Source organism: Neofelis nebulosa, chromosome 8, assembly GCF_028018385.1.
Source record: "Neofelis nebulosa isolate mNeoNeb1 chromosome 8, mNeoNeb1.pri, whole genome shotgun sequence".
In the NCBI taxonomy this organism is placed as follows: Eukaryota; Metazoa; Chordata; class Mammalia; order Carnivora; family Felidae; genus Neofelis; species Neofelis nebulosa.
The window spans coordinates 16,768,907-16,794,318 of NC_080789.1; the positions used below are offsets into that span (position 1 = coordinate 16,768,907).

The following is a 25,412-nucleotide window of genomic DNA, read 5'->3' on the forward strand; positions in this document are numbered from 1 at the left end:
GGGCGGGGGGGGACAGAGAGAGACAGAGCATGAACGGGGGAGGGGCAGAGAGAGAGGGAGACACAGAATCGGAAACAGGCTCCAGGCTCCGAGCCATCAGCCCAGAGCCTGACGCGGGGCTCGAACTCACGGACCGCGAGATCGTGACCTGGCTGAAGTCGGACGCTTAACCGACTGCGCCACCCAGGCGCCCCAAAAGAATTTTTTAAAAAGGAGAGAGAGAAAATCCTAGGGATCTATGAGACAATATCAAAAAGTCTAACATGAGTATAGTGTAGTCAGAAATGAGGAGCAAGAGAATGGGCAGGAAAAAAAATTTAAGAAATAATGACTAAAATTTTCCCAAATTTGTGAAACACATGAACTACAGAATCAGGAGTCTCAGTGAACACCAAGCAAGATAAATACAAAGAAATGCATGCTTAGGTTTTCAGCATACAGATCTTTAACGGGTGATAGGCAATGAGGAGGGCACTTGCTGGGATGAGCAATGGGTGTTGTATGTAAGCGATGAACCTGGGAATCTACCCCAAAAACCAAGAGCACACTTAATACACTGTATGTTAGCCAATTTGACAGTAAGTTACATTTTAAAAATAATTAAAAATAATGAAGAAAGAAAGAAAGATAGCAACCTGCCTTGACAGATAAAAAAAGAAAAAAATAATAATGCTTGCCTAGGAATATCATATTGAGACTGATGAGACCAAATATAAAGAGAAAACTTTGAAAGCAGCCAAAGAAAGATGCCACATTACCTAAAGGGAACTATAATTAACTGAGCACTAACTTTTCATCAAAAGCCAGACAGTGAAATAAAATCATTGAAGTATTAAAACTACTCTCAACCAGATTTCTTTATCTACCAAAAACAGACTTCAACAATGAAGGCTAACTAAAGACATTTTCGGATTTAAGAAAATTCATTGCCAGGAGACTTGCACTAAGAAGACAAACAAACATACAAACAAACAAACAAACAAACGCTACAGGAAGTCCTTCAGGCTGCAAAGAAATGACACCAAATGATCTTCAGAGAAGAATGAATAGAACCAAAAGTGGTAAATATGTGGGTCAATACAAAGGGCTATTTTTCTCCTCTTAGTTTACTTAGGACATACAGTTGTTTAAAGCAGAAAAAACCATAATATGGTAGTGTGGGGTTCATAACATATGTAGATGTATTATATAACAAGTACAGCATAAAGGATGAGAGTGATAAAATGTAACAATATTAATTCTAACTATGCTGTTAAAAGTTAGGAATGTGCAGTTGTAATTCCTACAGAAATCGCTAAAAAATGTAAAAAAATAAAAGACGGCTAAAAAGTCAATAGATAAAATGTTATTCTAAAAAACGTTCAGTTAAAACAAAAAAATAAAAATACAAAAAAAGAGTATTCAGTTAATCCAAAAGAAAGCAGAAAAAGAAGAACATAGGAACAAAAATCAAAAGGCATAAACGGAGAACAACTAGTAATATTCCTGTACCAAATTCAACCATATCAAAAATTAGAAATATTAATGAACTAAAGACTCCAAATAAAGGGCAGAGATTGCTAGAACAAATTTAAAATGCAAGACACAGCCATACATGGTCCATAAGTGATAAATATGAAGCCACAGATAGAATGAAGTAAACGGACAAGAAAATAATTGCCATTCAAATAGAAAGCTAGAATGGCAGTACTAATATTAGAAAAAATTGACTTCAAGACAGAGGAGATTATAAAGTTGAAAAGAGCATTGTATCATGTTGAAATGCTCAATTTTTCAGGATGACATGAAAACCATCAACGTGTGTGTGCCTCGTGACAGCGTTTCAAACTACATAAAGCAAAAATTGATAGGAGCAAGGGGATACACAAGTCCGCAATCAGAGTTAGAGATTTTAACATACCCTCTCCAGAAACGGATAGAACTAGACAAAAAAACAAGCAAAGACATAAAAGATATAAACAACACTACCAACTGGCTGTTATTAACATAATTAATATTTATAGAACATAACACCAGCAACCGTAGAATAGGTGCACTTCTCAAGTGCATGTGGTATCTTCAGCAAGACAGACCATAGACGAGCCCATAAAACAGGTCTCAATACACATAAAAGGATTGAAATAATGCAGGGTAGGTTTTCTAACTACAATGAAATAAAACTGGAGATCAAAAACAGTAAGATACAGAGAAAACTTGTAAATCCAACATAGTTCCAAATAAACCATGAGATAAAGAACAAATCATGTGATGTAGAAGTGAGAAAATATGTTGAATTGAATAAAAAAACATATCCAAATTTGACAGATGTTGCCCAGAGAAAGTTTTATAGATATGAACGTTTATATTACAAAGGAAAAACAAAGTGTATTAGTTTGTAGGAACTGATAGGGGAAAATCTGTTGTAAGATGGTTGACAGGACTGATAGGGTAATTCCAGTCCCTTCCTGAAGACTCCCCTTTCAGGTTTTTCTTCCCACCCTGCTTGCCACGCTCGAACAGACTATAAGAGTCTGCTGATGCTCTGGACTCAGACCTCTGGAGAATGATCTCCTCTGAGGCAACCAGTGTAAAATAAACCTTCTGCCTTCCAACATCTCCGAGTGCTGCTTGGTTCTTCTGTCGGGTGATCCGGACCAGTTTCCATAACAGAACTGTTATAACAAAGTCCACAGATTGGGTGGAACAGAAGAAATTTATTTTCTCATGATTCTAGAGGCTGGAAGTCCAAGATTAAAGTGTTGGCAGGTTTAGTTTCTTCTGGGGCTTGTCTCCTTGGTTTATAGATGGCATTTTATCTCTGTTTTAACACGATCTTTCTTCTGCATCCATCTGTGCCCTAAATTCCTCTTCTTACAAGGACACTAGTCATATTGGATTAGGGTCCACTCTAGTTACCCCTTGAACCCCCACCGATCTCCAAATACAGCCACATTCTGAGGTACTGGGGGGTTAGGGTTTCAACATATGCATCAAAGGAAGACAATTCAGCCCAGGACAAAAGGTCTGAAATCAACAACCCAATGTTCCAACTTAAGAAACTAAAAAGTTTATTAAAATCATAATAATAGAAAGAATAAACTTAGAAGGAAGGAATGAATAAAGAATAAAAAAATGTATTTTCAAAAAACACAAACTATAGAGAGAATTAACAAGGACAAAGGTTGAGTTTTTGACAAGGCTTTCAAACATTGATAAATTCCTAGCAAGACTGGTTGGGAGGGAAAAAAAAAAGAGAGAGAAAGAAAGAGAACACCAAGTACTAATGTCAGAAATGCAAAAGTAAGGATTAGCATTACTGATCTTACAGACATAAAAATGATAATAATGGGGAGCACCTGGGTGGCTCAGTCGGTTGAGCGTCTGGCTTCGGCTCAGGTCATGATCTCATGGTCTGTGAGTTCGAGCCCCGCGTCGGGCTCAGGGCTGACAGTTCAGAGCCTGGAGCCTGCTTCGGATTCTGTGTCCCCCCTCCCGCCCCTCCCCCAGTCATGCTCTGCCTCTCTCTGTCTCAGGAATAAATAAACATTAAAAAAAATTTTAATGATAATAATGGAATTTTATGAGCAGTATTTCACCATCACATTTGACACTTAAAAGAAATAGACAAATTTCTTTAAAAATATGACCAGAAATTGACATAAGAAGAAAGAGAAAATCTGCAGAGTCAAGGACCTACTGAAGAAATTAAACTCACTTTCAGAGAACTCCCAACAAACAGAACTCCAGTGCATGGTTTTAATGATGCAATACATCAAACATTTAAGAAGAAAAACCACCAAACAAACTTTTTCCTATATTGAGGAAGAAGGCATACTTCTTAAGTCATTTCATGAGACCAGTATAACTCTAAAGCAAAACCTGACAGATATTACAAAAGAAAAAGTTACAGACCCATGTTCCTCATGAACATAAATGTAGAATCCTTAACCAAATACTCTCTAATTGAACCCAGCAATGTACAGGAAAAGGGTAATACTCTATGCCCAATTCGAATGTATCCTAGAAATGCAAGGTTTTAACATTCAAAAAGTAATAAATGCGATTGCACATTTTAAGAGAATAAAGGAGAAAAAACATGACTTAATAGATTCAAAGCATGTGACAAAATTCAATATTTCCTCATGATAATTCAGTTGGTAGAGCATGAAACTCTTGATCTCAGGATCATGAGTTCAAGCCCCACACTGGGCATAGAGCTTACATTAAAAAAGAAAAAAAGGAAAAATAAATTCTCAGCAAACTAGGAATAGAAGCAACTTTCCTCAGTCTTGCAAAGGGCATTAACAAGAAACTGATAGCTTCAATCATACTTAAATCACTTAAAGGCAGAACAGTAAACACTTGTCCTCTAATATTCAGAAAAGGCAAGATTGTTTCTCTCACCAATGGAAATGGTAATAACAACAATACCGCAGGTGTTTTGTCTTGTTTTCTTTTGTTGAAATTGAAGCGCCCATTCTGAATTCATATCCAACTCAAGCTTGAAAAAGCCAAAGTTAGAGGTTTCTTAAACACTAAACATACACCTGCAAAAACTGTGAAGCGTGTAAGTTTACTGAACTTCACTCCAGACAGAAGGGACTAGGGACTGATCAGCCTTTAGCCACTACAGTGTCATTGAAGACTAGCCCTGCTGGCCCAATACCTGTCAGTTGTGGCAACTCATTATACTCACAGTGGTTCTTGGACCACAATGATCATCCTAACCACTCAAGGCTCGGCTCTGAAATGCTTAAGTTTACATGCTGAGAGCTCAGACTCTCAGCTTTCCAGCTTATTTGAAGTCTAAGCCCTCCCAAAAGCACTGAGTCAGGATGGCTTATGAGATCTGTCAGCTCTTAGACCCAGAACTGCTGTCTCTTTTCCCTCCAGGGTCAAGCAGCTTTTCTTTACACCTTCAGAATACTTTTTTCCCCAAAGGCTGTATATCACCCTTCTATGTGAAAAATAATAATCATGACTCTACTACTAAGAATAATAGTTCTTGGTGACTCAAAAGTGATGTATTCTTCCAAGAGAAACTTTCCAAGTGGCTGTGATATTCCATATCCACTCCAGCAGGAAGTGGGGGGAGAACGGAGGTATGCAAGAGGTATCACCTTCAGTGATTCCAAAAGCAATATTATGACACCTAGCACACTGAGAAGTAATTTCTAACACACAAATTTTAGTTTTTGGTGGAGTATTCCACTACTTATATGTATGAGTATTTTCAAATGTATGCTTATGTTATGGTGATTAATAAAACACAAATTAATTTAAAGACATTGTTAATTGGTAGTGACCTTTGTCACTTCCTGGGTATTGGTCTATGAATAGCAAATGCTCAGCAATTCTTGTACATGTGAGTCAAGGTGGGGTGGGGGATAATAATGCAAATTTTAGGATACGAAAAGTGTTGATACTCAAAACAAAGTGTGCCATTCAGCTAATACTATTCCCCGTATTTTATCTACTACTTTTCTGTATTCACCCCCTTATCACTTTTTTTGAGTCTCTCCCATGTGCCACACAATGTACTTAGGTGCCATACCTACCATCATGAGAAATAGAGATGTTTTCCCTGATTTCAAGAAGGCCAAAGGCTGGCTGGGATGCTGTGATTAAGCCATCCCCATATGAGCAGAAAGCACCACTTTAAGGAAACATGGAGTACTAAGGGAGGAATTATCAGGACTACCTAACTAACCGGAGGAGGAGCCAGCAAGATTTCACAAAGAGAGCTGTGTTAAGGTCAGGCTTGAAGGATATGCAGGAAGTAGCCAAGCAAGGAAGGAAAGGAAAGAATATTCAGGAGTAGATCAAGGAAGGGCTTGGATAATGGCTAGAGGCAAGAGGAAGAAAGGAAGGTTGAAAAAGATGAAAGATGCTCCACAAGGCTGGGGTGTAGTGTGCTATTCAGGGGGCGGGGGAAGATGAAGTTGGAGAGGTAGGCAGCGGCCCAATAATAAGGGACTACAGGAGCCATGTTAAGTTAGAGAAAACGGAGCGCCAAGGCATACCAAGAAACTTGCCCAAGGGAGCAGAGCAGATTAGGCCTTGAGCCAGTCTAGACTCCAGCCTCTCCAGGTTTTAAACTAAAACCTGCCCACTGACTCCCCTAAGATAGGACTAAGGGCAGCCATTTCCGCAGAAGGACAATGACATGCAGGGGACCTGACTAAGTGCAAACAGTAGGTGAGAATGCGTTGGTCCTTATCACCCACCTGGGACTGTGGGGGCTAATTAATCATAGTGACAGCTCCCTGGATGCAGTCAAAAGGATTATTTTTTTTCCTGCATGCTGCTAGTTTAACCTGCCCAAGGCAAGACTTCACTTTATGACACCAAGACGAAGCCTTGTTGAAAATGATGAATGCCTTTCGGAAAAGAATAACATTTTGATAAAGGCCCTTCCAACCAGCCTCCAGGTTAGAATAGAGTGGCTTTCCTTGAGTGTTTTTACAGTCCTTTTACAAGAAAGCCAGCTTTATCTCTGGTCTCCAAATCAACTAACCTAGAGAGGCCTTTTACGATTAAAAATCAAATAAATAACGTGCGTTGTATCTGGCTTTTCGTGAGTAATGATGGCAGGAACTGCCACTTAGATCCCAACTTTCTGCCAAAGCCCTGTGTGGATCTCATTACTCCAGCTCTGACTCCCCAGCAGCCCCTGAAGATCACGATTTGGGTTTAAGCTGCCTCTCCATTGCCCAGAAAATAGATGTGATGAAAGCTTCAGGGGCTTTTTGCTGCACAGAGTTACTTTATCCCTGTTTTTGTTTTGTTTTTGTTTGGTTTGGTTTTTTGGCATTAAATTTAGCCTTTTTCTCCTTCTCATAACTCTCCATTTTCTTGTTTGGAAAATGCTTCAGCAGGAAGAGAACGAAGAACAACAACAAAGAGATGGAGGGAAGGAGGAAAATGGAAGAAAAGCAACTTCCAGAAAGTATTGGAAAGTCTACTAACAAGAAGGAAAAAAATGCCCTTTTTTGTTGCATGATGGTGGAGGTGACTCCCAGAGCTGTGATCTTCCAGTGACAACCCCGACCCAATAGCCTGAATTCCATTCACTGGGTTGGGGGAGAAGAGGGTCTAGGAAGAAGCTCAGCTGGGCACATCCCAAGGAAACCAATGCTGACACAGGGCAATACCCATCTCTGGCCCAAAATGGAAGGTCAAAACTAAGAAAGGAGGCTCCCTAGAAGCAGATACTGCTAGCTTTTGTTTGCCTACATGGGAGCATCAGCAGGATATGTATATGCTCAAAAGCATATGCATGTGTGTGTCACACACACACACACACACACACACACACACAGGTATACATATTGTGCCTAAAATACAACAACCAGTTAATACATACTGTGATTAACTAAGGATTGACTTGAGCCTGCCTTTACTGTTCCTGCCTTCTTTGCAACTTCTGTTTACAATTTACTTTTATCATAGAATATCACTACTAGTTACTGTTGGCACACTTAGATCCTTTTTAAAAAAGAAAAGCTTTGGGGCGCCTGGGTGGCTCAGTCGGTAAAAGCGGCCGACTTCGGCTCAGGTCATGATCTCGCAGTCCGTGAGTTCGAGCCCCGCGTCGGGCTCTGTGCTGACCGCTCAGAGCCTGGAGCCTGTTTCGGATTCTGTGTCTCCCTCTCTCTGACCCTCCCCCGTTCATGCTCTGTCTCTCTCTGTCTCAAAAATAAATAAACGTTAAAAAAAATTTTTTTTTTAAATAAAAAAGAAAAGCTTTGAGGGCCATCTGAGTGGCTCAGTCAGTTAAGCATCCAACTTTGGCTCAGGTCATGATCTATCTCACGGTTCATGGGTTCAAGCCCTGTGTTGGGGTCTGTGCTGACAGCTCGGAGCCTGGAGCCTGCTTTGGATTCTGTCTCCTTCTCTCTGCCCCTCCCCCACTCAACTCTGTGTGTGTGTCTCTCTCTCAAAAATAAACATTAAAAAAAATTAAAATAAATAAAATCAAACAAAGAAAAGCTTTGAAAGCCAAGAGGGAAACTGGCCTTTTGAAGGTATATATTCTTTACCCCAATAATTCTGATTTATACTAAAAAGTTACACTATGGGTATATCTGGATATATGCAAAGTTGGAGCATTGCTATAGACCAGGTGTTTGTGTCCTTCCAAAATTCATATGTTGAAACCCTAATCCCCGATGCAATGGTGTTTGTTGGTGGGGTACTTAGGAGGTAATTAGGTCATAAGGGTGGAGCTCTCGTGATGGCATTAGTGCCCTTATAAAAGAGACTGGAGAGAGCTCACCTGTCCCTTCCACCAGGAGGGGGGGGTGGGGGGACACGAGAAGGAGTTAGCAGTCTGCAATCCAGCAGAAGCTCTCACCAGAACCCAACCAAGCTGGCACCTTGGTCTTGGACTTCCAGGCTCCAGACTTATAAGAAATAAATTTCTGTTGTTTATAAGCTACCCAGTCAGTGGTATTCTCTTACAGCAGCCTGAATGGAATAAGACAAGTATTGATTGTGAAGTAATTTATAATAAAAATATCCAACAATACGTGATTAGTGAAATCATGGTACATTGTAAAAAATCAAACCTTCTCAAGGATACTATTAAATCATTTAAGCAGACAAAAAAATATTTATTTGGCATAAACAATGGATGACATGTGATAAGCAAAGTGGAAGAAAAACAGCAATTTATAAAGTCAAGGTCATGATATGCTTGCATTTTCTTAAAAACTCGTAAATATGTGTATAAAAGTGTCTGAAAGACATCAAAGTGTTAGCCGATGTTAGATAGATGGAGGGGGGAGAATTATAGATCCTGGTAACATTTTTATTTATAATGAATATATATATAAATTGTGTAATCAGAAAAAAAGTAACACTTGTTTTCAATTCAAGCCAATTGTTTTGTTTATCCATACCCAAAACAACTGATTTTTTGCCATATGAATAGCACTAATATTAACAATAACTTTTAGTTAAACAATAAGTGATTGGATTTTAAAGGTTCCATCAACCCCAAGCAAAAGCTAGCAATTAACATTCCAATTATTGGCAGTCATAGGCCAGCTGATGAATTTTAACTCTGAATGTCACATAACCACCAGGCCTTCCCAAAAATCTCTTGGCAAGGCAAACAGAGCTCAGGCAAGGTCAAATGCAAGCATAGAGATTCCTTTTCTCCAGGCAGCAGCCCAATATTGTGGCACAAGAACTTAGGGGCTCTGCATTCAGTCACTAGCTTCCCAGAAGGCCCTGCTCCAGATGGTTCAGGTCCATAGCTTCTGAATCTCCACCAGGTGTGGAAAGTACCAGGTATTGGGGCTTAGATAACCCTACGGATATTTTGATCCCTCCTACCACACGGATGACATCTCAGTTACCCAGAAAAAGGTCAGAATCATACCTACAGGCCCCATGATCTTTTTCCTTAAGTAAGTTCTCTGAGGCAAGTCAGGAAGAATATGGATCATTTCTCCAGGGAAGAGAAGAGAGATGGAAGTTCTAATAACACCAGGTACCCCACATGCTCCTAAGGTATAAAGGGATTAGTTCCAGCCTTCCCCAGACACTCCTTTGACATTACATACATTTCAAACTCTCACCCAGCCTGGAAGGTGGGATAAAGGATGACTAAATCTTTTGCAAAAACAAAAAACAAAACAACCCTCAAAACCCAACCCAAGTCTATTAATAGCATAGTGAGGTTATTACAAGTAGAGTCCCTGAGGTTGAACAGGCTTAAGTTTGAATTTAAGCCCTTCTACTTGCTCACTGTATGACCTTAGGTAAATTATTCAACCTCAGTTTACTCATCTGCAAAAGGGAGGATATGGATGTATCTCACCAGGCTATTTGCAGGATTGGCAGTGAGATGGTATAAGGCACTTGGCTTGGATCAGGAATACATTGTAGCGAAAGCTCTAGGGAAAGTAGACCTTACTCACTGCAGCTCTCCGGGCCATCCGCTTAAGGTCAAGCTCAGCTAACAACCTTAGGGCTCCTACTGCTATGTCTCCACCACCATTTAACTCTCTGCACGCTTGTTTTCTCCCCTAAAATAGGCTCGTCCAGATCACTGGGGACCTCAAAGCCCTCAGTCTTCTTTCCTCTGGAGTCATTAATGCTCGTATGCCTACCTCTTAAGTGACCATCTTTGTGGAACTCCCCCGCGCTGACCTTTCTCCTGTCCTTTTAACCTTTTCTTGGTCTGTCTCATCTTCAGTGCATGAAGCTCACAGCCGTAGGCACGAGGGAACAGGCAGGGAACAAGCTCCCAGGGAGCTTTAAAAATATTGAAGCCTTGGGGCGCCTGGGTGGCTCAGTCGGTTGAGCGCCGACTTCGGCTCAGGTCATGATCTCACGGTCCGTGAGTTCAAGCCCCGCGTCAGGCTCTGTGCTGACAGCTCAGAGCCTGGAGCCTGTTTCGGATTCTGTGTCTCCCTCTCTCTGACCCTCCCCCGTTCATGCTCTGTCTCTCTCTGTCTCAAAAATAAATAAACGTTAAAAAAAATGTTTAAAAAAAAAAATATTGAAGCCTCGGACTTATCCCTGGAGTTATTTATTTAATTGGTGCAGGGGCAGCCTAGGCATCAGGATTTATTTTTTTTAAGTCCCCCAGGTCATTCTAATTGCAGGGAGGCTGCAAACCATGGCTTCAGAGAGAGGCCCTGCTAATGGCATACTAATGAGCATCCAGAGATGTAGGAAAATTTCCTGCCATTAGCCTCTACTCCTAGTGTAAACAGCAGGAAGATTATGAGGATGCATGTGAAAGGGAGAGATGAGGAGGGAAACAAATAAATTCAGCTCCAGTCTGATTTCATTTGTTTAACACATTGGCTCAATAAATATTTGAACATCTATGATGATAACAGTGCACGTTTACTGAACATTTCCTATATAGGTCAGGCTCTCTTCTAAGCCCTTTACACCTTTTCTCTTCAATAACCCTAGGAGGCAATTACTTTCTTTATTTCCATTGAAACTGAGGCACAGAGAGGTTAAGTCATTTGCTCACAGTCACACAGCTACTAAATGGTAGAGGGAGGATTTGCACACAAACAGGTTAGCTCTGGAGTTGTATATCATAATACCGCATGCCAAACTCTTCGAATGTGGTTGATATGTCATAGTAAACAAAACAAGTAAGAGTTCCTGCTTTCACATAGTTTAAAGTTTGCCAGAGGATTAAGGATATCAATAAATAAACACACAATATTTGAAGGAAAATTACAAGGTGCTATAAAAGGATATAGTCACATATTCATGTTCACAGCAGCATGAGTCACAATAGCCAAAAGATGGACGTCACCCGAGAGTCCACCCATGAACGAATGGATAAAGAAGAGTAGTATCTACCTACCACGGAACATCATTCAGCCTTGAAAAGGAAGAAAATTCTGATAAATGTTACAACATGGATGAAACTTCAAGACGTTATGTTAGTTAAAAGTAAGCCAGTCACTAAAGGGCAAATATTCTATCACTCAACTTATAGGAGAATAGAGTCATCAAATTCTTAGAGGCAGAAAGTATAATGGTGGTCGTCAGGGGCTGGGGGGAGAAGGGAATAGTGAGTTATTGTTCCATTTAGAAGATGGAAAATGTTCTGGAGATGGGTAGTGGTGGAGGGCTGCACCACAGTGTGAATGTACTTAATGCCACAGGACTGCATACTTAAAAATCGTTAAGAAGGTGAATTTTGGGGGCACCTGGGTGGCTCAGTCGGTTGAGCGTCCGACTTCAGCTCAGGTCAGGATCTCGCAGCTTGTGAGTTCAAGCCCCACGTCGGGCTCTGTGCTGACAGCTCAGAGCCTGGAGCCTGTTTCAGATTCTGTGTCTCCATCTCTCTGCCCCTTCCCTGCTCATGCTCTGTCTCTCTCTGTCTCTCAAAAATGAGTGAACATTAAAAAAAAATTTAAAAAAAAAAGAAGCTGAATTTTGCTAGGCATCTTACACCACCATTTTTGAATGAATGGATGAATGAATAAATAAATAAGTAAACAAACTTCTAAAAGAATGTAACCAGAGGCCCCAAGTTAGCCTAAGGAGGGAAGGTCTATTTGGTGAGACTACATTTAAACTCATACATGGGAATCAGAAAGATCTGCTAGGTAAAGAGTACAGAGAAGCTCTCCTGAATGAAGAAATGGCATACGTGCAAGGGCCCTGGAGCAGTAATTATGTGACAGGTGAAGCCTAGTGAGTGAGGACAGAGTGGTGCAGGGTAAGGCCGTGCAGGGCTTCAGGCCTAGACAGGAGGTTGGAGTTTACTCTGAATGCTTTGGGAATCCACAGATGGATGCTGAACAGGGCTATGACAAGATTTACTTTATGTTGTACAAAGCTCCAACATTCTTCCCTAGAAGAGTGGCTTGGAGGAGAGCAGGTTAGAAAGCAATCACCACAATGTGCTGAGAAAACTGAGGTTCAGAGAGGTTAAGTAACTCACCAAGGGCCACACAGCACACAGCCCTCAGAACTCAGAACAAAGGTTCTCTGAATCCAGAGCCTGTATTCTTTACACTTTGTAGATTTAGAAAAAGAAAAAGAAAGAAAGAAGACAAATTAGAATATACAGGAAAGAAGATACCTCATAGATCAGACCCTCTTGGGCGAGAGAAAAGCACTAGTACACTATTCCTCCACAGATGTTTCATATTTACGGATTTGAAAGCAAACAATTTGACTATAAAAAGGGGTGGAGAAGGGAGAAAGACACACAGAGAAATGGAAAGGTGGAAAAGGAGAGAAAGGAGCACCTCAGGGGCCTTGCCCCCTGGCTCCTCCCATCTAGGCCCTCTGAACCAGCCCCACAGCCCTTGTAGGCTCACCTAGTGTGGATCAGCCAGTTAAGGTCCCAGGGCCTGAAGGCCGGAAGGCGCCCAAGTAGAGATGGAGGCTATGCGTGTGTTGGAGCAGATGTGCTCAGTAGGGCTCTGAGGCCCACTGGCAGCTTCCCCTGTGGAGAACAGCAGGCACCAGGGCAAGCTTCTAAAACTTGGAGCCCTCGGGGTGTTGGAGCCTCATTAATTGCTTGGAAGATATGATTGGGAATAACAAAAAGGACTCATGAGCACATCTTTTGAAAAGAAAATTCTCTGGCAGGGCTGAGTCCCCTCTCCCAAGATTAGGTCATGTCCAACAAACAGAGAGCAAAATTCCAGTTTTCCACAACCTACCGGTCAGAAACCTCGGATTCCTGGGCCCCTCTGCAGTCCTCTACATGAAGCAGAAAAGGCAGATCCTTTAAAAACTAATAACAATTTGTGTTAGAGGTTTATCCGAAACAACATCTGGGGGCTCAAAGACCCTATTTAGGTGAATGCACAACCTAGAATCTGAGAGAGTCACAGCTGAAAGAGACTCCAGAAGTGTTTCTTGGACAACCCCTCATCTTAGAGGCAGGTAAAGGAAGCGACTTGTCCAGGCCACGCAATCTTACTGGCCAATCAGCCAGTGCTCCTTTTAGCACATTCTCCATGCCACTTGGCTCCACATCTGCATTGGACCCACACCCCTACATAACAGCAAAAACACTGACCCACACCCATGCAGCTCCACACTGCATAAAATATTATCTCCATTGATTTTGTCAGCTCTCTTGAGAGGTAGAGGGGCTGACAGGACAAGATTGCATCCTTGTTTGTCTTGACAAGTGTTCTAGATGCAGAGCCTGACACGTAGCAGGCTCCCGAGGATGGAGTAATGGCTGCCCTCTGTCCCTTTCTGACTCTGTGCCAAACACTGTGTGCAACCTCCGTCCCCTATCTTCTCATCACTCCTCAGCCTAAACCTGTGAGGTCAGCCCTGTTATCACTCTCCTTTCACAAAGAGAGAAACTGAGGCTTGAGGACATCTGGTGACCTACAGGGGTCACCTGTAAGCTCTTCTTACAAGTGCCAAACCAAGATTTAAGTCCAGAAAGTTGGACTCCAGAATCTACTTTCCTAACAGTATACAATTTCTCACTCCTTCTCCGTCCCTGGCAAATGAACAAATGTCCATTTGACAAATGAGAACCAGAAGGCTGAGGCACTTGCCCAAGGGTGCGCAGCAAATAAGTCATAAAGTGAGGCCCCCCAGCCAGTCCTTTAAGGTGCAACTCTAGTGTCCCTCCTTCCATCCCTAACAGACCGCACAACATGAGCTTCTCAGTGAAGGAGGCAGCTGAATTACACACAGTCCAGCGGCTATAAGAGGAACCCCAAAGGATCTGCTTCTGGAACACAGGTAGTGGGTGTACCATAAAGTGCTCAGCTTTGAAAGGCAGACAAGCCTGACTCAGTCCCAGATGCCTCGCAGGGGGCTGGCTGACTTTGAGGTTAATTTTGCTGTGCTTCGGTTCTTTCCTCAGTACCAAGGGGATGATATGACCTCTCTCCAGAACTCTGGTATGACCCGCTGGCTGAGATTTATTAGCATAGATAGTACTCCAGATACACACACATTATCTGAGCCTTGGTATAGCATGGTGTTTATCACGGACCACCACTTCCCAGCTGGGTGACTTACGTCTTTCTACCTTAGGTTTCCTTATCTATAAGCAGAGATAACAAGAAAGCCTACCTCCAGGTCCACCTCTTGGTGAATGTTACATGAGCTGTTCTAGGGCAGTGCCCAGCACAAGCTACGTGTGTGTTAGCTGTTGGTTATATTCCATTCATGTAGATAGAAGCTTTCCTTCACTCCTGTAAAGGTCTAGAGTTTAGTGTCTTTAGTCTTGCACATACCTATGGAAGGAAGGAGACGCTTGTTGGAAGTGGGGAAGGAGAACAAGACAGGAAAGGTGTGTGGAGACACCGGAAGACAGTCCTCATGCTCCAGGCCTGGTAGTCTGGCTGATGGGGACTTAGACACTGGACACATACAAAGCTGCTTTGAGGGCCCAGCTGCAAAGTGAGGCACAGAGTTGGAGAGGAATCTCGTCTAGGTATAAGGACTCTGCAAAGATACAACACGAGCTGACGATCAAAATGGCAGCAAACGCTGTAGGAGAGGAGGCTGAATTTTCCCAGTGGCTGGGCAGGCACTGGCCAATGACAAGGGGAGTTGGCACAGAGGAGAGGGCACAGAGTGACCTTGGGGGCTTTGACATCTGCCCTGTCATCAGGCAGGAGAGGGATATTGAGGTGGTAGACATTTGGATGTGGCTGGGGATACTGAGCTAATGCATGGATTATCAGTGAGCTCGTCCCAGTATAGGTGCCCCAGAAACGATAGGAAGGCCCAGAACATTTTCCACGAGGAGGGCTGATTAACCCTGACTCACAAAAAAATTTTGATCAGGGTCATGTCCTCTGGGTAACTGAGGCTGTGCTGTGAATATGAGAGATTTTCATTCATTTGGGGGGAAACCAAGGAAGATATAACATTTCTTTTCTGTAGCCCAAGTTGACACACTGAACATTTTTAAGCATGAGAAAAGTTGGAATTAGCAAAGGGCATTTTGACAGCACTGAAATTTATGTCTGGCTGGGAGGAGATAGTACCCCACACTTTTAAACAGTTTCGGTCAGAGGAAAAAAATGTAAAATTGGTCCCTAGCTAATGAGGCCTGATCTTCCTTTTATGGCGCTCTAGTATGCAATTAAGGTTAACTTCATGTAAACTGCCAGCACGCTCAGACTTTTAACAGCCTTATGTATGTCAGGAAGGAAAATAAATAGTCCCCTGTTTGTGCTTTATGCGGGGGAATTATTGAGATAAACAGCTTGGGCCTGACAGGTGTGACTTCTTACGGCTTAACGTGATGGATTCGCCAATGGCAGCTAGAGCTGATAGCACCAAACTGTTGATGGAAATAAAGCATGGCGGAGATTCTGACAGTTACATAAATGCAAGAGCCAGGCAGGGTCTGACTTTTGACTGTGAGGTACTCAGCCTTTCGGTGTTTGGGAGAGCGGAAGGAACTGGAAAACAGAGATGGAGGAGGCTGGTCTGCAGAGCAGGCAGAGTCCTAGAGCTCCAGAGGAACTGAGAGATGGTGACAGTGAGGCCTAGAAAGTGCTAGAAACTGAAGCACCTGGGTGGCCCAGTTGGTTAAGCGCCCTACTTCAGCTCAGGTCATGATCTCACTATCCGTGAGTTTGAGCCCCACGTTGGGCTCTGTGCTGAGAGCTAAGAGCCTGGAGCCTGTTTCGGATTCTGTGTCTCCCTCTCTCTCTGCTCCTCCTGCACTCATTCTCTCTCTCTCTCTCTCTCTCTCTCTCTCTCTGTCAAAAATAAACATTAAAAAAATTTATTTTAAAAGAAAGTTCTAGAAACTGAAGCACCTGGGTGGCCCAGTTGGTTAAACGTCCAGCTTTTGACTTTCAGCTCAGGTCATGATCTCATGGTTGGTGAGAACGAGCCCCACGTCTGGCTCTGCACTGATAGCTTGGAGCCTGCTTGGGAGTCTCTCTCCCTCTGTCTCTGGCCCCTTCCCAGCCCATGGGTTCTCTCTCTCTCTCTCTCTCTCTCTCTCTCTCTCTCTCTCTCTCAATCTCAAAATAAATAAATAAACATTTGAAAAAAAAGAAAGAAAGAAAGAATTAAGAAAGCTCTAGCAACTATCTAGATGTTCAGGATTGGACCCTGGGCCTCCTGCCTTTGCAATTTCCTCCATTCTAAACTGCTTTCTAAGAACCTTGCAGACAGGAAACCTGAGTTTGGTCCTGTGTTGGCCACCACCTCCTTGCCTCTAGTCACCCCCTCCTGGAATCCCCACTGTCATCCACATTCTTCACCACCATTATAATTTTTCAAAACGCAGATCTGAACGTGTCTCACAACCTCTCCCCATTTGAAACCCTTCGATACCTCCCCTCTGCCATCAGGATAAATTTGTCACATTGGCTTATAGGGACTCTCACAAACCTGGTCTATGCCTTCTTCTCCAGCTTCAAAAACCCTATTTCCCACCCACCCAATAGCTATACTCCAGTCATTGTGAAAAATCTGCTCTCTCCCCAGATGTAGAATTGCCAGATAAACTATGTGATGCTAGATAAAATGTAAATTTCATAAAGACAATGACTAACTTTTAGTGTAAGTATGTCCCATGACATATTCGGGACATACTTATCCTAAAATATTATTTGTTGTTTATCTGACATTCAAATTTAACTGGAAAGTCTCCATTTTTATTTGCTAAATCTAGCATAAATCTTGCAGGCCTACTTCAATTGGACCCTGATTGTCCTCACCTCTAGGCCTTTTAAAAATGTACCATGCATAGCTAAGATGCCAAGACTTTTCTCTCTCTAACTCACTGAGTTAAGAACACCAAAGCTTCATGTTCAGCTTCATACTGTAAAATTTTTGCTAGGCTACCAAGTCAGCAACTATATTTCCACACTCCTTGCATACAGGTGGGGCCCTTTGAGTAGATCTTACCTGTGGAATACGAGAGTAAACACACATGTCACTTATACACCAAAGTGGGAAGTAGGTGTATCTTTTCCTCACTATTCTTTCATTCTGACAACTGGAAGTAAAGGACTCCAAGTCCTAGAAGCTGGTGGAACACTGCAAGATAGAGGAAGTCTGGTCCCTGCATCACAGTGAGGAAGGTCACTCACAGACCAATCACACTGGCAGTAACATGGATGAGAAGCAAACATCTATCATGACGACACTGAAGTGTGGGGGCTTGTTTGTTACAGAAGCTAGCATTATCTTAGCTAATATGCCCAACTTTGGGTCATTGTTTGGGCATTGATATCTCTTTCTCATAGACAGTCCCTCAAACTGGGTTAGGGGCCTCTCTGACATGTTCCCATAACATGCAATCCATTCTTACTTTGTGAGTAACACCTCTCATGTGATATTGTAAGAGACTTTTTCCTTGTCTGTATATATTTCCTACTGGACAAAATGTCTCTTGGAGGTGGGGACTAGAATTGTCTTGGCTACAGTTATATCTGCACAGCATAGCATTGCCAAGTGACTAAGTAGTGTCTCTTCTATTGTGTGTGTCTATTTCTTGATTTTTAAAAATGAGGTGGTGGACAAGTGATTTCTAAGATCCCCCTCCCCCGCCCCCGAGCATGTAATTCAGGAATTAGGAATGTAACTGAAATGGAAACCTGTGGTTTTTGCCCTCCCAGAACCCTATTTTCTACTGGGGAATGGCACCCCCTCCATTCCCATGGTTCTGATGGGCTGGGAATTATCATGATTCATGGCACCCACCCCCCAACCTTCTACTACCACAGAAGCCAGCAGGTGGTGCAGGCAGGACTCTACTGTCCCGCCCTCCTACAACAGTGATTGGTCAGAGACAAGAACAAGACCCAATCCGGATTCTTCCCTTAGTTCATATACTCATGTTGAAACAAAGAAGCTGTTTTTTTTCCACTGGGGCTTCTGTGGTGGAAATATGTGTATTAGTGGCGATCTTGCTCCATTATTCAAGAGGGCGCGTCCCCAAAATGAAACTAACACACAACGGAAATCAGAGCAAGAATGAAGGAAAAACCTAGAGCCCCAAAAACATTTTCTAAGTTCCCGAATCCAGCTGTGCCTGAAGTCAACCATCTCTGGACTTCCTTCCCACTTATGTGAGCCAATAAACTCTGATTTGGGCTCAAGCCATCTCTTAGATTCTGTCACTTACTCCCAGAAAAGTACCGACTAATGTAAAAATAGTAGTTTTGTCAGTTTAAAGTACAATATCACCAGAATCAAACACTTTTTTTGCATAAAGAAGGGCTAAAATATATAAAATAAACCTTATTAAATTGATTAGAATGAGTTAGCAATAGACAAAATGAGTGTCTTAATATTTAACACACAACATCAAGTGTGTACCTGCACTATTGCTGTGAGAGTGAATGAACTTAGAAATGCTTTTCTAAACTTCAGTTTCATTCTGTAAGAACAAACTTAAAGAACAGTTAAATGATATAATTGCAATGATTTGGAGAGTTTCGTCAGTAGGCACTTGTTCTTTCCTTGTTTTCACACAGTAGTGGAGGAGGATAGCTTCTAGACAAAATTTCTGCAGTGAGGCAGCTGTCAGCTTAAGACAATGCCTCAACACCCAGAACTACGCCCCTCCCTGTCCCCAGCACAGCCCACTGAGCCAGGAATAGAAATACCCTACCAAGCTGGGGTAACCACCTCCCATCTACCTGGAACTTAAAGCGTGAACAGAGACGCAGCCTGAGAATCAGGGCCCTGTGTTACATGAAGAGCCCATCCAAGAGAGAACGAACATAAATCCTGCTTCTGTATTTCAGAAGATGTGCTTCGGCGCCTGGGTGGCTCAGTCAGTTGAGCATCCGACATCCATTCAGGTCTCACAACTCGAGGGTTCGAGCCCTGCATCATGCTCTGTGCCGACAGCTCAGAGCCTGGATCCTGCTTCGGATTCTGTGTCTCCCTCTCTCTCTCTCTCTCTCTTTCTGCCCCTCCCCCCTCTCAAAAATAATAAAATTAAAAAAAGAAAAAGAAAAGATGTGCTTGTTTCCTCTTTTCTGATTCTTGATCGTCTATTTACTCCACCATTCCTGTGAGCCTCCCAGCATATGTTTCCAGAATGTTTTTCTTCACTTAGACAGCACTGGGTGTTTTACTGACAATTAAAGGAACTTCACTAATTCATATGGGGTGAGAGAGAAGGACAGCTTAAAGTGGATGTTAGCTATCACTGCTCCTGGGCCCGTCAACAGTGCCCTCCTGCCAGCATCCTGCTCCTGACTGAAGCACTCCTTCTCCCTCTGGGTTTTGAGGAGCAGCCCCCCTCCCACTGTCACCAACATCCTGAAACCCAAGCCCGCAACTCTCCTCAGACATGTAAAACTTTCCAGATTGCAACTTGCTATGTCTTTTCACACTGCTATGCAGAATAGTTTGCCTATATTGTTGACCTCTTCTCTGTCTCAAACTTGTCCACTCCAGAGTAGGATTTTGACTTGACCTTTATGCACTCCAAAATTTTGTGGTTTTCACAAAATAGAAGTCCACCCTTATTCCAGAGATGAATTCTGCTTCTATCCTTAAAGGGAAAATAATCGGTGGCAGCTTTAAAATATCAGTTTGTTCCTAGGTCACCTGGGTGGCTCAGTCGGTGAAGCATCCGACTCCAGCTCAGGTCATGATCTCATGGTTCATGAGTTCGAGCCCCACATTGGGCTCTGTGCTGATGGCTCAGAGCCTGGAGCCTCCTTCGGATTCTGTGTCTCCCTCTCTCTCTGCCTCTCTCTCTCTCTCTCTCACAAAAATAAACATTTAAAAACAAACAAACAAACATAAATAAATAAATAAAATATCAGTTTGTTCCTGTTTCTAGCCTTGAAGATTCAGAGCTATTGGAAGTCAGCCTTGTAGTCCCTGCTTTGCATAGAAAACCTGGTTGCTTTCCTGTCTTGGAACACCACAGGGCTTAAGACAGACACATCTGGATTTCTTGCTTCCTGAATTTCTCACCAGGTTGTTTTCCTCCTTGAGAGAAACAAGGTGCCTTGAGAATCTGGTGCCTCCTTTGACACATCCAGAGTCCCCTTCAGGTCACATGACACCATGCATCCTCCTGAATTTTTTGTTCCTCTCCAAACTCTACCAGTAATTCAACGCCAAGGAGAATAATCTGGAGGAGAGATGCTTCTCTCTGTCTCTAGCCTCCTTCCAGGCATCTGGCGCTCCTCACACAGCTAAGGTGGACAGGCTGCATGGAGACAGACAAATAGGAAACAGGCTTCCTTCCGGGTGGTCTGCTGCCTGGTGTCCACTGTAGGCCGAGGAGCAACAACAACTGTCCGACAAGGAGGCCAACACTTTCCCAGTGTAGACAGTGACAAAGCAGCCCCCCTGAGGCTGCCAGCACGCCCTGACTTCTTCCCACAGCATCACCCCACTGGCGGCTGCCAACAAGGAGGAGGGACTGTCTTTCTTCACTGAGTAGGTCACAGTGGGTTGGCCAACAAAACCATCCGAAGGCTTTGTCCACATTTGGACAGTCATCCCAGCTGAAGCGCCAATCAATCTGTAAATGGGGAATCTCAGTCAGGCACCCTGGGGTTTGGAAAAGAAAAGGAACCAATGAACAGCTGATTGGCTGCCAGAATCTTCCCCAGAGCTGTAGTGGAAAAGAGGCTGGGGCAGCAACTCCTCTCCTCCACCAAATGTTTGGAAAGTATTTCATATTTTAGGGCCACTTTCCTGACTCTAAGTTGAGATGGTTGGACTGGATCTTGGAATCACAGAATATTGGAGAATGACTGGTGAGCTAACCCAGCCCTTTGTATCGCAGACGCTCAAGTAAACTGAGACTGATTCATAAGTTCAACATACGTTTCTTGAGCCTTGCTATGTGCCAGGTGAAGTGACAGATGCTAGGGATAAAACAAAAGTATATACAGCCTCTGCCTTCAAGGTGCTTACAGTACACTGGGGAGAGGGAGAGATATTGATTGAGCGATAACATGAATAAATATTGAGCACAAAGTGCGGAGTTCTGTGAAGAGGGTCTCAGTGTACTAAGAACATATTTCAGGCAAATCTGACCGAGTCAAGTCATCCCTACAGGGAAGTGCATTCAGATATAAGAACTGAAGAAAGGATACGTTTTAAGTAGATGAACAGGGGATGGTATGCGGAGGGGGGAAAGAGTCAAAGAGAAAGCATATGCAAAGGTCCTGAGAAAGAAGAGAGCAGGAGACTTCCAGGAACGTGAAAGAAGTCAGTGGGTAGTGGGCCAGAACAGAGAAAGATAGGAAGACAGTGGAGCAAGACAAGGCCTGAGAGGAGGCAAAAGCCAGTCTGGGCAGGTCTGGGAAGGGTTTATGTGGTAGGCAGAATTCTAAGATGGCATACAAGATTCCAATGCCCTGAAATCCTCTCCTGTTGAGTCTGAATGGACAAGACCTGTGACTAGAATGGAATAGCACTCTATAATTATATTACATTAAATAGCAATAAAATTTTTCAGATGTAATTAAGATTATTAATCAGTTGTCTTTGAGGTAATCAAAAGGGAGATGATCCTGGAAGGGCCTGATGCAATCAGGTGAGCTCTTAAGAGAGAGAAGCAGCTGCAGCAGGCCTTCCAGAAAGCAACTGGCCATGTTTTGAGCTGCCTGTGTTGTGAGGACTCCCTGTGGCTCAGTCCTGCGGGCAGCCTCTAGGAGCTGAGAGTAATCTTTGGAGAGCAGCCAGAAAGAAAATGGGGGCCTCTGTCCTATCACCTCAAGCAAATGAATTCTGTCAACAACCTGCATGAGTTTGGAAGAAGATCCTGAGCTTAAAGTGAAGCCACAGCCACAACCAGCACGTTGATTTCTGTTTTGTGAAACCCTGAACAGTGAACCTAGTTCCCCTACGCTTAGACTTCTCACCAGTGGAAACCATGAGATAATAAATGGGTTTTAAGGGGGCTCCTGGGTGGCTCAGTAAGTTGAGCATCCAGCTTTGGGCTCAGGTCACGATCTCGCCATCCATGAGTTCGATCCCCACATTGGGCTCTGTGCTGACAGCTCAGAGCCTGGAGCCTGCTTCGGATTCTGTGTCTCCCTCTCTCTCTGCTCCTCCCCCACTCATTCTCTCTCTCTCCCTCTCTCTCTCTCTCTCTAAGTAAGTAAACATTTAAAAACTTAAAAATAAATGGGTGTTAGGTCCCTAAGTTAGTGGTAATTTTTTATGTTGTGATAGAAACTAATATAGCTCTTTAAGATTTTTCTATTTACCTTTAGAGCATTAGGATTTCATTGAAGAATTTTAAGGAGGACACAGGAGGGGATAACATAATCACACTGGGTTTATGAAGATCCCTTGGGCTACTGTATGAAGAATTAATTGGAAAGGCAAGATCTCAGTAAGGAGGCAACAGGTGATGGTGAATGTGGTGGTGGGGATGACGTTGGTCATAGGAACAGGCAGATAGAGAAGATAACCAGACAGTAACAGCAGAAAACCTCAGACTCATCTTTACAGGTTTATACTGAAATGTTTGCTTCAAGGTAATCCAGAGGGTGGGTAAGAGTAGAGATGAAATAAAATTTGCCATATTTTAATAATTTTGCAAGCTGAGTAATAGGTATATCAGGTTTACTATACTATAATCTCTATTTTGTGTCCATAGAAATATACTGGTTTTAAATTGAAACATATACACAGTGAAACACACAAATCTTAGGCACACAGTTTGATGAATTTTGACACAAGCATAGGCTTACATGACCCACACCCCCTGTCACCTCAGAAAGCTCCCTGCACCCTCCCCCAGCTCATCTCAGCCCTCTATCCAGAGGCATCTACTGGTGTTCCGAAGTCTATCATCATAGATTGAGGTTGCCTATTTGAGAACTCATATGAACAAAATCGCAAGACAGGTCCTCGTTTGTGTTTTGTGAGATTCACCTATGCTGTTGCATCTATTAGCAGTTCATTCCTTATGATTACTTTTTACTCCACTGTAGAAATATGTTAGTTTGTTTAATTATTCTATTGGTGGACAGACCTATGGCTTATTTCCTTATTTAAGCAATTATGAATAAAACAGCTATGGAATATGCTTGCACAAGCTTTAGTTTCTCCTGAGTGGGTTTTCTGATAAACGTGTGTTTAATTTTATAACAAACCATCATGGAAGCTTCCAAAGTGGAGGTAACTTTTTACTCTCTCACCAGTATGTAAGAGTTCCAGCTGCTTCTTTCTACAGTACCAGAAGAGAGCAGACCAGAGAAGAGAGGGCTTCACCTTGTGGTAGCCCCACTGTCACAGGCAGAGAACTCCTAATGTCACCTGCTGAGAGATAGCAAGACATGGGTGTGTGAGGGCTTGTCAAAAGTGTGAGGAAAATTCTGCTTTGCAACAGGCACTAGGAAACATGAAAGAATAAACTGATGTTATCAAGATTTCCAGGGCGAAGACGGTGGAACAGCATGGAAGTTTTTTGTGTGTCTCGCGTCCATGAAATACAGCCAGACCAACACTAAACCATCCTGCACACCTAGAAAACTGATCGAAGGATTAACACAACAATCTGCACAATCAGAACCACAGAATTCAGCAGGTACGTGGCGCGGAGAGCTTAACTTGGGGAGAGAGAAGCCGCAGAGGGCAGGGAGCCACTTTTGTGGGTGGAGACAGGACAGAGAAGGGGGGGAGGTAGGGAGAATATGGGAAAAGCACCCCCCCTCAAAAAGCAGCTGGAGAGAAGGTAGAAAAGTGGAAACAGCTGCAGGGACTGACCTAAAAAGGGAGAAAGGAGAAAGGAGAGGGTTTAAATTCCATTAAGACTCTATAAACAGGGGGAGCACAGAGTCTGAAACTCTGCAGCTCATTACCTGGCAGTGCTCTGGTGGGAAGGGTGAATCCCCAGGAGCTGTGTTGAGTCCGGAGGTCTTTGGGCCACATGGGGAGAGGCGGTTCCCCTGCTGGGAGGACATCGGATACAGGCTGTGTGGCTCCCCCAAAGGCAAAGGTGCCAGTGGACACAGGTGAACAACCACATTCTCTGGTGCTGGAACAAGGTCATTAAGGGTGAAGCCTGGTGCCAGATGCACTTTCTGATTTTCCATAATCCCTGAAATGCTGCTGCTACACAATCGCGTGAACTTTCTCTGGGGCAGGCCAGCACCCGGCCGCAGTTTCTGGGCATTGGCAGCAGCACGGACCTGCGAACGTTCCTGGGTGCGGCCGGCACCTGGACATTACTGAGTGAGACCCTCTCCCAGAAGGGCAGAAGGGGTTAAAGCTACAGTCCCTCAGAAGTGAGGGATCAGGAAACAGAGCCGCATCTGAGACAAAACTTGGCAGGGAGGTGCTGCCTGGGGCTTGGCCACAGACTGTGTAAAAGCGGGGAGTGGACAGAAGCCGAAGACAAGGACAGGTGCATGACTGCTAATCGGGGAGAACAGAGTTCCGATACTGGAGACTGAGTAGCTGGGTGACGCCATATTCACCGCTCCCGCGCAGGCTCGACACACCAATGAGCACCACAACAATCCAACCCAATAAGCTAAGCAGTGCCATCTAGTGGAGAACAGAGCCATTACACTAAGTCCCGCCCAACTGGGCCAACCTTGCTCTTCAGGAACACAAGTCTTTCCACCCGCTTACTTTATGGACTATAAAACGCTTCATAGTTTGACTTCTAGAGGAAGCTATTTCAGTCGTACTTCAGTCGGTTCGCCAGTCCATCTATGCAATTTTCTTTCTTTTTTTTCTTTTTCTCTTTTCCATTTTTTTTTTTTTTGTGAATACAGAAAGAGAAAAAATTCATTTTTATTTTCAATGTTTATTAAAAACATTTTTCTTTAATTTTTTTCTACTTATTTTTTAATTTGGTGTATATTTTTTCAAATTCTGTTTTAACCGCATCATCTCATTTTAGTCTATAGCAGTGTATTCATTTTTTCAAACTTTCAAGCGATTTCTTTTTTTTTCTTTTCTGTCCCTTCTTTTCTCTAATCTATCAAGCCCCTTTCAACACCCAGACCAAAACACACCTAGGATCTAGCATC

General features: G+C 43.1%; 1 pseudogene; it reads left to right on the forward strand.

Annotated features, from left to right (window-relative positions):
* LOC131483784 (zinc-regulated GTPase metalloprotein activator 1B-like) overlaps positions 1–25,412 on the forward strand; it is a 60,557-nt pseudogene that overhangs the window by 20,255 nt on the left and 14,890 nt on the right.